Source organism: Macadamia integrifolia, unplaced genomic scaffold (genome assembly GCF_013358625.1).
Source record: "Macadamia integrifolia cultivar HAES 741 unplaced genomic scaffold, SCU_Mint_v3 scaffold1091, whole genome shotgun sequence".
In the NCBI taxonomy this organism is placed as follows: Eukaryota; Viridiplantae; Streptophyta; class Magnoliopsida; order Proteales; family Proteaceae; genus Macadamia; species Macadamia integrifolia.
In genome coordinates, this window is record NW_024868083.1 from 275,288 (window position 1) to 288,400 (window position 13,113).

At 39.7% G+C, this 13,113-nt stretch overlaps 2 long non-coding RNA genes and 1 pseudogene across 2 annotated transcripts; 2 read left to right on the plus strand and 1 right to left on the minus strand.

The window, feature by feature from the left end:
* The first annotated feature begins 331 nt into the window (after positions 1–331).
* LOC122062712 overlaps positions 332–13,113 on the plus strand; it is a 16,957-nt pseudogene continuing 4,175 nt past the window's right edge.
* Positions 4,990–8,102, plus strand: LOC122062715. Its single transcript, XR_006135070.1, has 2 exons — positions 4,990–7,328; positions 7,634–8,102. It is a non-coding gene; the product is annotated as an uncharacterized LOC122062715 (long non-coding RNA).
* LOC122062713 lies at positions 8,659–11,649 on the minus strand. The gene is made up of 2 exons (XR_006135068.1): positions 11,409–11,649; positions 8,659–9,128 (listed from the first exon to the last, which is right to left on the minus strand). It is a non-coding gene; the product is annotated as an uncharacterized LOC122062713 (long non-coding RNA).

Below are 13,113 nucleotides of genomic sequence, written 5' to 3' on the forward strand. Positions count from 1 at the left end.
ATCCTTTAAAGAACCTATACTTTGTGAATTTTGAGGTATCCTAAATCTCTCCTGCATTTCTATTCAAACATGTATTACAAGTAAAGAGAGGCGAGAAAGTATTAACGGGTGTGAGCACCGCATGTCTGTTATGGGTAGTGTGTACATTTTTCCGTAGTAGTAGTATTCTCGTGTACATATAAAAGAAAAAAATCTTGCGTGCATCGGGTGGCTGGGAATCCCTTGGGGTTCATTCCTAGTTGCTCTCAGTCGTCTGATGCGTATCACACCTTACTGCATGCAAGAGGATGTGAACTCATTTTAAAAGTGTGAAAAGTGTGAGAATCGTCCACAGCCACTGCACTAATAGAGTGAGCATCGGATGGCTCACTGCTGAGGATGTGTACTCATTTCAGACGACAGACGACGAGGGGAGTGGGGTGGGAGGAAATGGTCAGCTCAGTGGGGTGCAGCACCGCCGCCATTGGAAGCAGAATCACGGCACTGGCAAACGAAGAAAAACATTGGCAGAAAAAGCGAATACAAAGACAATCTCCAATAGCCAATACCCAATAGCAGCAAACGGAGAGGGAGAGCTTCATGCATTGATGATCAAGACTTCCGTTGTTTCCTATCCTTTTATCGCCTATGCTGGAAACTCTCTCTCTCTCAGGTTTTCTGTGTCTGAGAGGCCATGGCGGAGCTGGCCGAGGCTGAAGAGTACGCGTTTCGCGGAAGCCTCTGCAAGTATGGAGGACAGTGTTGAACTGGCTGGCATTTTTCTTCCAAATTTTCGTTCAGATCCTCAGGGGAACGCCTTCCTTAGCTCAACTTCTTTCTTATGTCGGCCTTCGACATCCTCTTCTCACTTCCTCATCTTCGTCTTCCTCCTTCAAGCCCTTGCCGGTCGTGGAACTCTCCCTGCAAGACTCACCTCCCACGGCTTCCCAGGTTTGCTGCAACGACGATCTCGTTATTGAGGACCCGATCGAGAGGCTTACGGTACGCTCGTTTCTCGTAATTTTGAGTTTTTGGACTGGTTTCGTTCGCTTCGTTCTGAGCCCATTTATGGGTATTGATTCTGTTTCTTCTCTTTTCCATTTATAGTTTGTACTCTCGAAGTTTTGTTCTTTCTGCTTCTTTGTTTGTTATCCAATTTAAAAGAAAAAAAAGATACATATATATAAATAGTCCGATTTCGCTTCTGAGGTTGGATTAGATGCTTGAGCATCTGGTGATTTCTAGTTGATGATCTCGCAGAAATGATTGATTGCCCAGGATTCTGGCAAGGGTCAAATTGTTCCTAGATACAACTTCACAATTGTTCTATAAGATTAAGAATGTCCTTTCGTTTGTTGCGTGTAACTTAATTTTTTTTAAGTTTATAATTTTATTTTTTAGGCTGGATCCTTGCATCCACTATAGGCAGGTCTCAGAGCAGTGCTCCCTTTCCCTCTTCTCCTTTTGTGTGTTATGGAGTAGGTTATTCACACTTGGGACAGCTCGTAGGGGAACGGGAAAATGTCAGGGTTGTTTGACCTATTGGTTTGGCAGGACCTATTTCTGATAATGATCTGAAGCTAGAAACTTGGATATCTGTTTGCCATCATCCATCTAATAAATATACTCAATCAGCTATTGGTGGCATTATCAGTTACTACAAACATTTAGGCCACCCTATACCAAGGATGAAAAGCAGTGGATTGTATCCAGTGGCTGATGACATGGGCGGTTATTTAGGGAATCTCAGAGAAACGTAAGGGAAATATAGGCCATATAAACAGACAGTACACTTGAAGGAATTAATATTGTGAACGAGGTCATTACTGGTTTTGCTGATATTTTTGGGTGTCAGTTGCGAGAAGTGGCTGATGAAGTACCTGAAATTTACCTTTGATGAGTGGCCCTAGTTAAAATTCTAGATTTTTGCAGTATTTTTCCAAAAGATTGAAGCATAAATATATTTCCTTCTGACAACTCTTATGCTCTGCCTCAAAATACTTTTGTATTAGAAATATAGGCTTATTACCTTTCATTTCGAGTCAAATAATCATTCTCTGTTGATCCATCCAATGCTATCTGGATGCGTTTTAAACTGGACCAGACATCAGACCACTCTGGCCTGGAAGTTGGCTCCCTAGTCGTAGTATTATACCTTAAAATTGTTTTTTAATGCAGTTATATCTTTGGTATTAAAGGTTCTTCACGTGGTTTAATAGGTTTTGTTCTGCCTTCACAATCACGTGCCCACCCCTCCAAAAAAAAAAACAAAAAATCATTATCATATCAGTTTCCATGTTCCAGAGATCTGACCAGGAGGATCAAATAATTCAATGATTGACTTTTTGAACCAGGCAATCTGTTGACAAGTCAATGATTGAGGCCATGAGAAGTTATGACCTTGAAAGGTCCAGGACCGAGCATTTGGTGGTTTGAAATTTTTTGTCTGACAGTCCATGAGAACACTACTCTCTTCTGTTATGATTAAGAAATTTCAGGGCCCCCTGAGCTTTGCAATCAAAAAACACAACAAATATCTTTTTCGAGAGAATGTGATCATCAACGGTGTTGCATGAAACATAATTAATCTGAGCGTGCACTAAACAATGGGTTTTCCTAAATGAAAATCTGCAAGAAACTAATCAGGAAAAGAGATTGTAGTAAAACAACGAACACCAGATGACTGCTTGCATGACAACTCTAGTGATCTAATATCATATTGGGATGTTGAATGGAAACATCCCCATAGAACAAATATCAGTGTTCATGCTAAGAGAGATGAATGGCACCCTGGGAAATAAAAATGTTACAGGACATTATTGTAGAAAATATTTTACCCAAGGCACTTCACACGACAATGGATGTGGGACCTATTTCCCACGTAAAAAATATGAATTCATACACGAACTATAATTGAATATAGCAGTGGAGTTGCATCTATGGTTGATGGAAGGAAGTCAAATTATTCAAGTATTTCACCATGCAAAATTTTGTAGCCTCTGTAATCTAACTTTAGCTACTCTGCTACTGCAAGAAGTGGATAAAGATTATCTTAACTTGATTTTGCAGTTTTTCTTTTGGATTGCCAAATGAACTGCCAGAGGCAATTTCTTTGGTTTGCTGTAAACTCTGGTATATGGACCATCTAAATCATGCTTCACCATTAAGTCTGATGTGGATCATTCTCACCACAAATTGAGGGGCTGCAACCAGAAGGCGTCAAGGCGATAATGTTTTTACTCTCTAATAGTTACATTAGGAGTTTTTGTTCCATATCTTTGTTTCAGTTATATCGTATGGTTTGACTGTTCAACTTCCAGTTATGCATTTAACTGCAGTGCTCTAAAACTGAAAAGGAGTTTTAAAGGGCATGTGGAGAATATGCCTTGAGGTGATCCTTGAGGAAGAGGTCTTGAGCTGAGGACTAGAAGTTCCAAACCCTTGAGGTTTTTGTGCAAAAATACAAGGTGCACAAGTGGTGTTTGCCTCTGCCTCAAGGATCTAGTTGTGCCCAAGGGCATGTAGCTGTGTACCTAATAAAAGTTCTTGTCACAGGAAAGATATTTTTTACTTGTTTTGAAGTAATGCTTAATGCTTAACATATATAGTTTTCCTAAAAGCCTATTGCTTCTGTTTGTGTGTGATAACATTTCAACCTCCTATTTTTTTGGTGTTGGGATAATTTGTAATGACTTGTACATGAACACCTGTTGCCGTGAAATTGATTTAATCATCTCTCTTCAACAAAAAATAATCAGTCAGTCAGGATTAACCCTCCACATTTCTTCCTTTTCTTCCTCTCCGGTGCCCGAGACGTTAAAATCTGCCAGAGTTTTTCATTTTCTTTATATCTGGTGCCTGAAACCAATAAACAGCCAAGTCTGCTTCTCTGTCTTCATGTGCTCTGCGTATAGCTAGACCAATTTTCTTGCTAGCCATTAACACCACTGACACAACACTCCATCCCGATGCAACAATCACTGATGCAACAGTCTGTCCTTTATTCTTTGAAATTCTCCTTGACCCCCTTGTTTGTCACACTCCAGTGGTTGAAATGTGACTCCAACCATATCCTGCTGCCCCCCTGAACAATATGAGATATCAGTTGTATATGATCCTCAAAAAAGAGAGAAGTAGGATCAGTTTGTGGAAATAGACTGTTTTTAGGCATAGGTTGTTGAAAATAGACTAATGTTTTTTGCCCCCACTAAATGTTGTTCTTGGTCTCTGTTCTTAACTGATTTCTATTATTCATTCAATGAGAACATCATGAAGCAGAAAGTCTTGGTCTCTTGCTGCATGCTATTAAGAAAGGAATGCCTTACCTCATTCCCTTGGCTTTTATTATTGGTGATGAAATTATGCTATGCTGTTTATTATTTCAGTGCTCTATTAAATCGAATAAAATACTGTCTCTGCATGGATTTTGTAAATTGAGGCTGCAGAACATGTCCTCTTTTCATATAGGTTCTTATAGACAGCTTGGCATGCAGGTGGTTCTTGACTTGGATGAGACGCTAGTATGTGCATATGAGACATCTATCTTGCCTGATATTGTTCGTAATCAAGCTACAGAAGCTGGGTTGAAGTGGTTTGAGTTGGAATGCATATCATCAGAGAAGGTTTGACCTTACAAGCTGCTAATCTTATTTCCTTGGCTTTCCTGTTTTGACATAAGAGAGAAACTTATTATATTTCTTAATTCCTCTTGTTGACGGAATTGATGGAAAACCTAAGGTCAATCATGTTACTGTGTTTGAACGCCCTGGTCTGCATGAATTTTTGAAGCAGATTTGCAGACCTTGTGCTATTCACTGATGGGATTGAAGGTTTGCACACATTACTTCATCATCTTCTTACCATTGATTTCAGTAGCTGTTTGTCAGTAAATTTTTTATTGTTAACTTCTGAAACAATACAGGTTATGCTAGACCTCTCGTTGATAGAATAGATGTTGGAAAGCAATTTAGCCATCATATTTATCGTCCTGCAACAATTAGCACGTAAGTCTTGCTGACGTTCAATGTTATTCACAAGGTTAGGGTGGGATTCAATAGTTTGAAGTTAGAGTTAATTATTGGATGTGTATTGGAGGAATTCCATAGACTCTGTTGAAGAATGGACCCTTTGTACGATAGGGGTTCAAAGGTCTCATATGGGGGTCGGTGGCATCACTTAGATGCCTCTCTTGACTCCCACACTACTTGGCTTATTGTTAGATTTAGGAGATATTATAGGAGATATTGTTCTGATTTTCTTTTTTTTTCCTATTTTCCCTTGTTTCCTAATTAGGATAGTTTCCTATTTTCTAGTTTCCATTTTGGTCTTGTACTTGGTAATTATAAATAAGAAAGCAAGGGGCTTATTGTTAGAGTTAGGAGATATTATTTTGATTTGCTTTTGTTTCCTATTTTCCCTTGTTTCCTAATTAGGATAGTTTCCTATTTTCTAGTTTCCATTTTGGTCTTGTACTTAGTAATTATAAATAAGAAAGCAAGGGAGACTGCTGTTCATGATTCTGTGAACTAGCAGTCTCGGTTCTTCTCTCTTCTCTTGTGGTGGTTGCTGGGTGTTAGGGTTGCATATGTAAATACATATAGTAATTACCAATTCTTGAAAAACTTCAATTGGATATTGTGAAGTTTTAGGCGTAAGGGGTATTTTGGTCCTATCGGTTTCTATTGTGTATTAGGGCTGACTAGCGCAGGTTACAGGGGTAATTTTGTAACTGTCTTATTTCTGGAATCATATATATATATATATATATATATATCAGAGATCTAACCTGCGGTAGGATTTTCTGGTCTGATCGCAGATTAGTTCCCCTCTTTTGGGAGTGATCTATGATCTCGCCTCTCGCCTCTCACCTCTCACCTCTCTTCTCTGTTCAGTCTTCTTTCTTTCTTCTTCTCTTTTCTCTCTGCTGACTTTCTTCTTCCGCTAAACCTCTCTGGTGTGTGCTGCCTTTTGCTGCGTTTACTATGGCTTAAATCATATAGAGTGATTGTACTTGGATCGTGATATGGTACTACTGCCCTAATTGATTTTTTTTTATAAGGGTTTTGGTTTAATCGATTTTTAGCAGGTTTTTTTATACCCATCGATTTTTGACCCATGGCTCTGGTAATTGTTTCGGTGATGACTATGGTGGGATCAGGTATGGATGATATTGCTCTGTAATAGAATCCCCCTATCTATGGTACTGTATAGATTTACATACATGTGATAGTTTGTTTGTCTCTACATCTGGTTATTAGATCTATAATCCTTTCTTTTCTAATTTTTTGGTTCATCATGGCTGAGCCCAAAACTAGTGGGGCTATTACATCTTCTTCAGACAATGTGAATGTCTAGATTGCCTCTATCAAGCTCAAAGGGAGTTCGAACTACCTCCTTTGGGCTCAATCTGTGAAGGTTTATCTCAAGGCTAAAGACAAACTTCAATATACTACCTCTGATCCTCCTCAGTCATCTGATAAGGGATATAATGACTGGATGAAGGACAATGCATTAACTTTGATATGGTTGTGGAATAGTATAGAACTAGATGTTGCTGCCAATGTCATGTTCCACACTACTGCAAAAGGGGTGTGGGATGATTTGGAGGAAACCTACTCCCAGGAGAAGAATATGACTTGTATCTATGATATCTATAAGAAGCTGTTCCAAATTTGCCAATCTGACAAGTCTCTATCAGAATACTACGGTGCTTTTAAGGGAATGGTTGAAGAACTTAATGCCTTTCAACCCTTGACTACAGATATTGAAAAGCTCAAAGCTCAGCGTAATGAATTCTTTGTTTCCAAGTTCTTGGTTGGCTTGAATAATAACCTGAAGGCAGTGAAGGGTCACTTACTTGCTGGCGACACCATCCCTACTGAACGATACCTACTCATGCCTTCAACGCATCACATCTTTTACCAAACCTGATCAGTCCACCAAAGACAATTTAGTCTTTCTTGCTAACCATGGACGTGGTTGAGGTCGGTGCGGAGGTCGTTCATCTGGTGGACGGGGTTCTAGTGGACAACACTTTGATTGTGGATAGCAATTTGATCGTTCTTCTTGCTAGTGCTCTTACTGTGGGAAGCCCAACCATACTGTAGAGACTTATTGGGCAAAGCATGGCAAGCCAGAGTGGGCAACCCAATTAGCCAATCATGCAGTGTCAAATGATGGTACTGACCTGGTGTCTCCCAATGACACTAAACCAGGGACTTCTTAAGAAGACTCTTCTACTTGCCTACGTGATGATATTAATCAATTACTAAGACAGTTGTAGACTCTTGAGACATCCTCTAATGCATCTAATTGTGTGTCTATATCCACTGCTACCTTGACACAAACAGGTACATCAACCCTTCTTACCACTACTTTTACCCCCTCGATTATTGATTCAAGGTCCTCTGCTCATATGACTAGTAAGTCATCCCTGTTTAAGTCTTTTTCCCCTAGTACCACATCTATATCTGTTCTTGCAAATGGTGCTTCAACCCTTGTTTTAGGTCATGGTACTATCTCACCTACAACCTCACTTAATTTGTCCTCTGTGTTACATGTTTTCCAATTTCCATTAAGTCTTCTCTCAGTAAGTCAGTCAACAAAGTCCTTAAATTGCTCCGTAACTTTCTTCTTTTCTTACTACGTTTTTCAGGATCTTCACTCGAGGAAGACGATTGGTAGAGGGCGTGAAAAAGATGGTTTATATTATCTCTACTATGATACTCCTGCTAATTCCACTGCTGCTACAGCCGTTGGGGATGTGACTCATTTCCAATGGCACTGTCGTTTAGGCCATTGGTCATTGTCTAGGCTGTAAATTTTATTTTCTAGTTTTAAATCTATACCAAAATTAGAGTGTGAAGCGTGTGAGTTAGGAAAGCATCACCGTGTGTCTTTCCCATCTCGCTCTGTGCTTCAAAGTCCGTCTTTATTTTCCTTCGTTCATTCAGATGTTTGGGGTCCTTGTCGAGTCAGCAATAGGTTTCGGTTTCGATATTTTATGACTTTTGTTGATGACCACTCTCGTCTTACATGGCTATACTTATTAAAGGATCGATCTGAATTTTTAATTGTGTTTTAGACTTTCTATAGTGAAATGAAAACTCAATTTGGCATTTTAATTAAGGTCTTTCATTCTGACAATGCTTTAGAATATGTCCAAAATGAGATTTTTGATTTTTGTGCTGCCCGTGGGATGATACACCAAACTAGCTATTCTTCTACCCCTCAACAAAATGGGGTGGTTGAGAGCAAATATCGGCATCTCCTTGAGGTAGCACAGGAAGTTATGGCACATATGCATGTTCCGAAATCTTTTTGGAGTGATGGCATTTTAAATGCCTTTCATTTAATTAATCGCATGCCATCTTCAGTGCTTTCCGATCGATCTCCTTTTTCTGTTGTTTTTTCCTAACTTGCCAGTTTTTCGGTTCCTCGTGTTTTTGCTATTTCTGTTTTGTTCACAACTTGCATGCTCTGTCTGATAAGTTATCTGTCACACACTCACACCTTGCCTCAATTTGGCCAAGGTGTGTGGCACTGGACACCCACATCCAGTCAACCTAACCCTCCAGGATCACAGATGCAGTACCTTAATTTCACAAATGCCGCTAAGATCACAATCTAAAATCAAAGTACGCTAATAAATCATACAAATATCACTGGTGATTTACTTAAGTGATAAATTACAAATATACAAAAATTCATTTATTAACAACCCACAGGTGTAATATTTACCTCTTACATATAACATCAATGTACAACAAAGCTTTGTCCCAACTTAATGGGGTCGGCTACATGGATCCAAGCAAAGCCAAAAAAAAGAAAAAATAGGAAGGCGATAAAAGAGACAAAATAGTAATCACTGCAAAGTAAGGCACAGCTAAAGCGGGTCCGCTACCTGGATTCTAGCCCTCTAATCTGCTCTATTCAAAACCATACTTGGGACAAGGCCTAATTTGTGTATGTCTTTCCTTTGGCCTACCTCTAGCTCTTTTGAATACATTGATGTACATATAACATCAATGTACATCAATAGAAATTACCGAATAACAGTAATGAAATCCATCATCAACCCAATGTCTCATAGACACGAGCCTCACAACCGCCGCCAAAGTCCAATCCTGCCTCAGCACCGGTTCCACCATCTAAAAATAGTAAACAACAAGGGGTGAGCTTCACAAGCCCAGTGAGGGGTGTGCATGCAAGCACACACAACATCATGGAACCGATGCACACTCTCAGTAATATCACAAATGCACAACCACATGATCCATTTTATTTATATTTATCCATTATAATTATCAAGTCTCAAACGTATTAGTTTAAGTGCTATAAGCAGCATAGGTGGCATCCCCTTCCCAGTACGTCGGGCCTCAGAGATACAAGCTAGCTGCAAACAGGAGTCAGCCAGTCTCGGAAAGAACCTCAGTCCCCCAACCAACCCCTAAGTAGTAACCCCTGACAACCATGGTTTCGGAAAGAACCTTGATCCCCCATGCTGTCCGATAGTCATGCGTACAATACGTCATACCATGCTGTGCCCTCTCAGGATACAGTACGTCGTATCCGGGCGTAGTAGTCATCCGTGACCTATCACCGAGTGGGATTAACCAATACCTTACTCCCTATTATCAAGGGGTTATAGCACTGGGATGTGATCCTAACCATATGCATTTACATGCATCCATAATATCAATAGCATCTAATCACACATTCGTGGTCATAACTATAACACTGACCTCTGAGCCCACGGTATCGGAAAGAACCTCGGCCACATTGTGCCTTTAGACCGTCAATATTATAACCATCACTACACTATCATACTACGCATCCACAAAATCTCGATCACATCAAAGTCAATAAAATCATGCAACATGTGAAATATATAGTTTTATATAAAATAAATCCATAACACAGTGTTCATCAAATTCCACATGAGCATGCATAACTGAAAATATCAAAACACTCTGTAAAACAAATCAAACACCCCCTCACGTCGAAACCCAAAACACAAAATACGAAAGGATCCCCCGCAATCAATTGTGTGTCCTCGCCCGAAAAGTTTTAGGTTCCTAAACCAAAGGTGTATTATCATAGTGTTAAACATGTATAATATCTAACATGACTAATTATAGGTCTACTACTGAACCTAAAATAATTCTCAGCAACCCACGTACTTACCCAATTTAAAGTCTCAGAAATAGCCCTCGAGCTACCCCTACCCATAGGGTCAACTTCAGGTAAAAGGTAAGAGACACGACCCACAAGGGGCAGGGGATAGATCATCAGAAACAGCGGCTATTCAGCCTTAAAAATGCTCAACCAGCGGTCTCAATCGGCTGGCCGCTTGTCCGACCAGCGGGTTGGTTTCAGCAGTATTTTCTGCTATGCTACAAGTTGTTCTGCAAGTCTCCTTGGCTTGGGCTGCATATGGTCAAAGGCTAGTGCCCATGGCAACATGGGGAGATTTTCCTCATGCCTTTAGGGTCACTCTAGAGTCCCTCAAACCCCCAATTACAGTAACCAAAATTGTATAATAGTATACTATCCCAATTCCTAAAAATTCAGAATTTAGCTTGAATCGGGCAAATTGAAGGGCTTCATCCAATTTCCCTATAATTCATCATTAATTGAATGAATTACAGTAACCCCAGTCAAGTTTCAGTTCCAATTAAGCCCAATATTGGGTTACAGGGAAAGAATTAAGCTAATTAGTGTTGATTCCCCAAATCTGAAAATTAGAATTCTGCCTATGCTTTTTCTGCAGAATTGAACTTCTGTCTTTCAAATTGATCACTTAATTAGGGTGGGATTCATTGGTTTAGAATCACAGAATTGGGGTTCCAATCCTAATCAGACTTGCAATAGATTTTAGGGAAGAATTTAACTAAATCCTTATAGAAATTCCATCTTTAAAATCAATAAAATTCTGCCTATAGCGTTTTTCTGCAGTATTTTTACTTAACCAGCCTTGATTTAACCCTAATTACATAGAATTCAGTTTGGATGATAAAAACCCTATGCTTTGGGGTTCACAGAGATGGTCTTCTGACAATTACAGTCCCTGAACCCTATTGAATTTTAGGGTTTCTTCTACAAGGAAGCAAATCAGTCCACAAGGACTTGATTACAGTTCCAAATTAACTAAAATCCCTAGCCCTATTATGCTACTACCTTAATTTAGTCCTAATTTGCAAGAATTCCTCATGAACAACGAAAGCCCTTTGTTTTAGGGTTTGCAAGGATGGATTTACTTTAAATTACATCCCTGAACCCCTACTGAATTTAGGGATTCAGCTACAGGTACTGAATTTAGTCCATAGGGACTCAATTTTAGTCCCTAATTTATTGAAACTTGTAACCCCAACTACCTACTGCTACTAACCTAATTAACTTCACAAAATAAAAAGGGCAGCAGCACTTACCTGGGTTCAAGCAGCCACATCAGCATCTGAACTCTTGGACAGCAGCTCCTTATCTTGCATGTAGCAGAAAAATAAGGGCAGCAGCATGCAGTAGCAGCTACAGGATTAGGGCAGCATCATCAGTAGAAGTGCACAACAGCCTCATTTGTGAAGCAAACAAGGGCTGCATGCAGTAGCAGGCAGCATGCACAACTGAGCAGCAGTAGCCCTTAGCAGCAGCAGCAAGTAGCAGCCAGCAGCAATAGAGATCAGCCGCATGCAGCCAGCAGCCAGCCCCCTTCCTTCCTCCTCCTCTTCTTCTTCTTCTTCTTTCTTCTCCTCTCCCCCCAACGAATTTAGCTTCTTGTAATGAGAGAAATGAGAGAGGAGAGCTATTTATATTGCTGAAATATGACCCACTAAGGCCTGTTTGGCTGAACACATTCATTCCTAAAATTAATTTCTAAAACTAATTCCTAAAACTAATTTCTAAAATATAAAACTATTTGACATTTAATTCCCATTAATGGACCCCACCAAAGGCTTACCTATTAGTTTGGATTTGGTCAGCATTAGGGCCTCTACATAGTGGGTAAGTGCGAGACTCAAGGGTGTAGGGATGTGGGCCCCACAAAAAAAAAAAAAATTGATTTTTCTTGCATTCTGTCAGCCCAATTCTCTCTTTTGTTTCTGTATTTCTTAGATCCACAGCAATACAACCTACTTCATGTTATGAGTTGGGCCATACCCTTAGACTCAGTTGCTTTAAATTTCAGGGTGTTACATTATCTCCCAGGTCCGCTAAATGCATCTTTTTGGGTTACTCCCGTACTCAGAAAGGGTACAAGTGCTATGACCCAATCACTCAGCGCAATTTTGTTAGTTTTGATGTGTCCTTTTTTTAAGGCACACCCTTTTTTCCTTCCCATGCATCCCAGCCCGGGACTGAGTGGACTTCTCGAGCTCCACGTCCTATCCCTACACTCATTCCTTTCCCTAATACCCCTAGTGCCAGTGTCCCACCTCCTCTACAGGTTTATCAGTGTCGGAAGTAGCCCCGAAAGCCCAGTGGTGATACTATTACTCTAGCTGATTCCCTACCTCCATTGCTGCCCTCCTCTGGTGAAGCTCCAATCCCTCCTGTCCCAAATGACTTACCAATTGCTCATCGTAAAGGTACATGCACTTGCACTAAAATTTTGTTGGCTATGTATCTGTTTGAGATTTAAAATGTAACTGCAAGCGTACGGATCAGTGTAGCTATGGGTTGAACACAGGGAGAGCAACCACTTTATTTTTTTATCTCTTTTAATAATGCGAAAGTGAACCGATTAATAGTTGTGATCTAATTCTAATTACCGTCCTAAACATATGTATCTAAAATAACATCCTAACCATTCGTCATCTAAGAATTTAAAGACGCAAGCCACGCAATTAAAATTAAATAAATAAATAACTGAAAATAAACAATCCACGCAATTAAAAAAATAAAAAAAAAATAAAAAAAATAAAGAAAAAAATGTTGAAATAAAAATAAAGTAAAAGAAAGGGGATAAAGCTAGAGAGAGACTCACAAGTAGGTTTCTCTACTTAGCCCGAGGGATGCATCATAATATGAGCTTCCCTACTTGATCAGAGAGTCACTCTTACAAGGGTTACTCTACTTGGCTTTAGGGAAAGGGAGACAATTAAAATAAAAGCAATAAATTGATGGTTCTATGGCTAG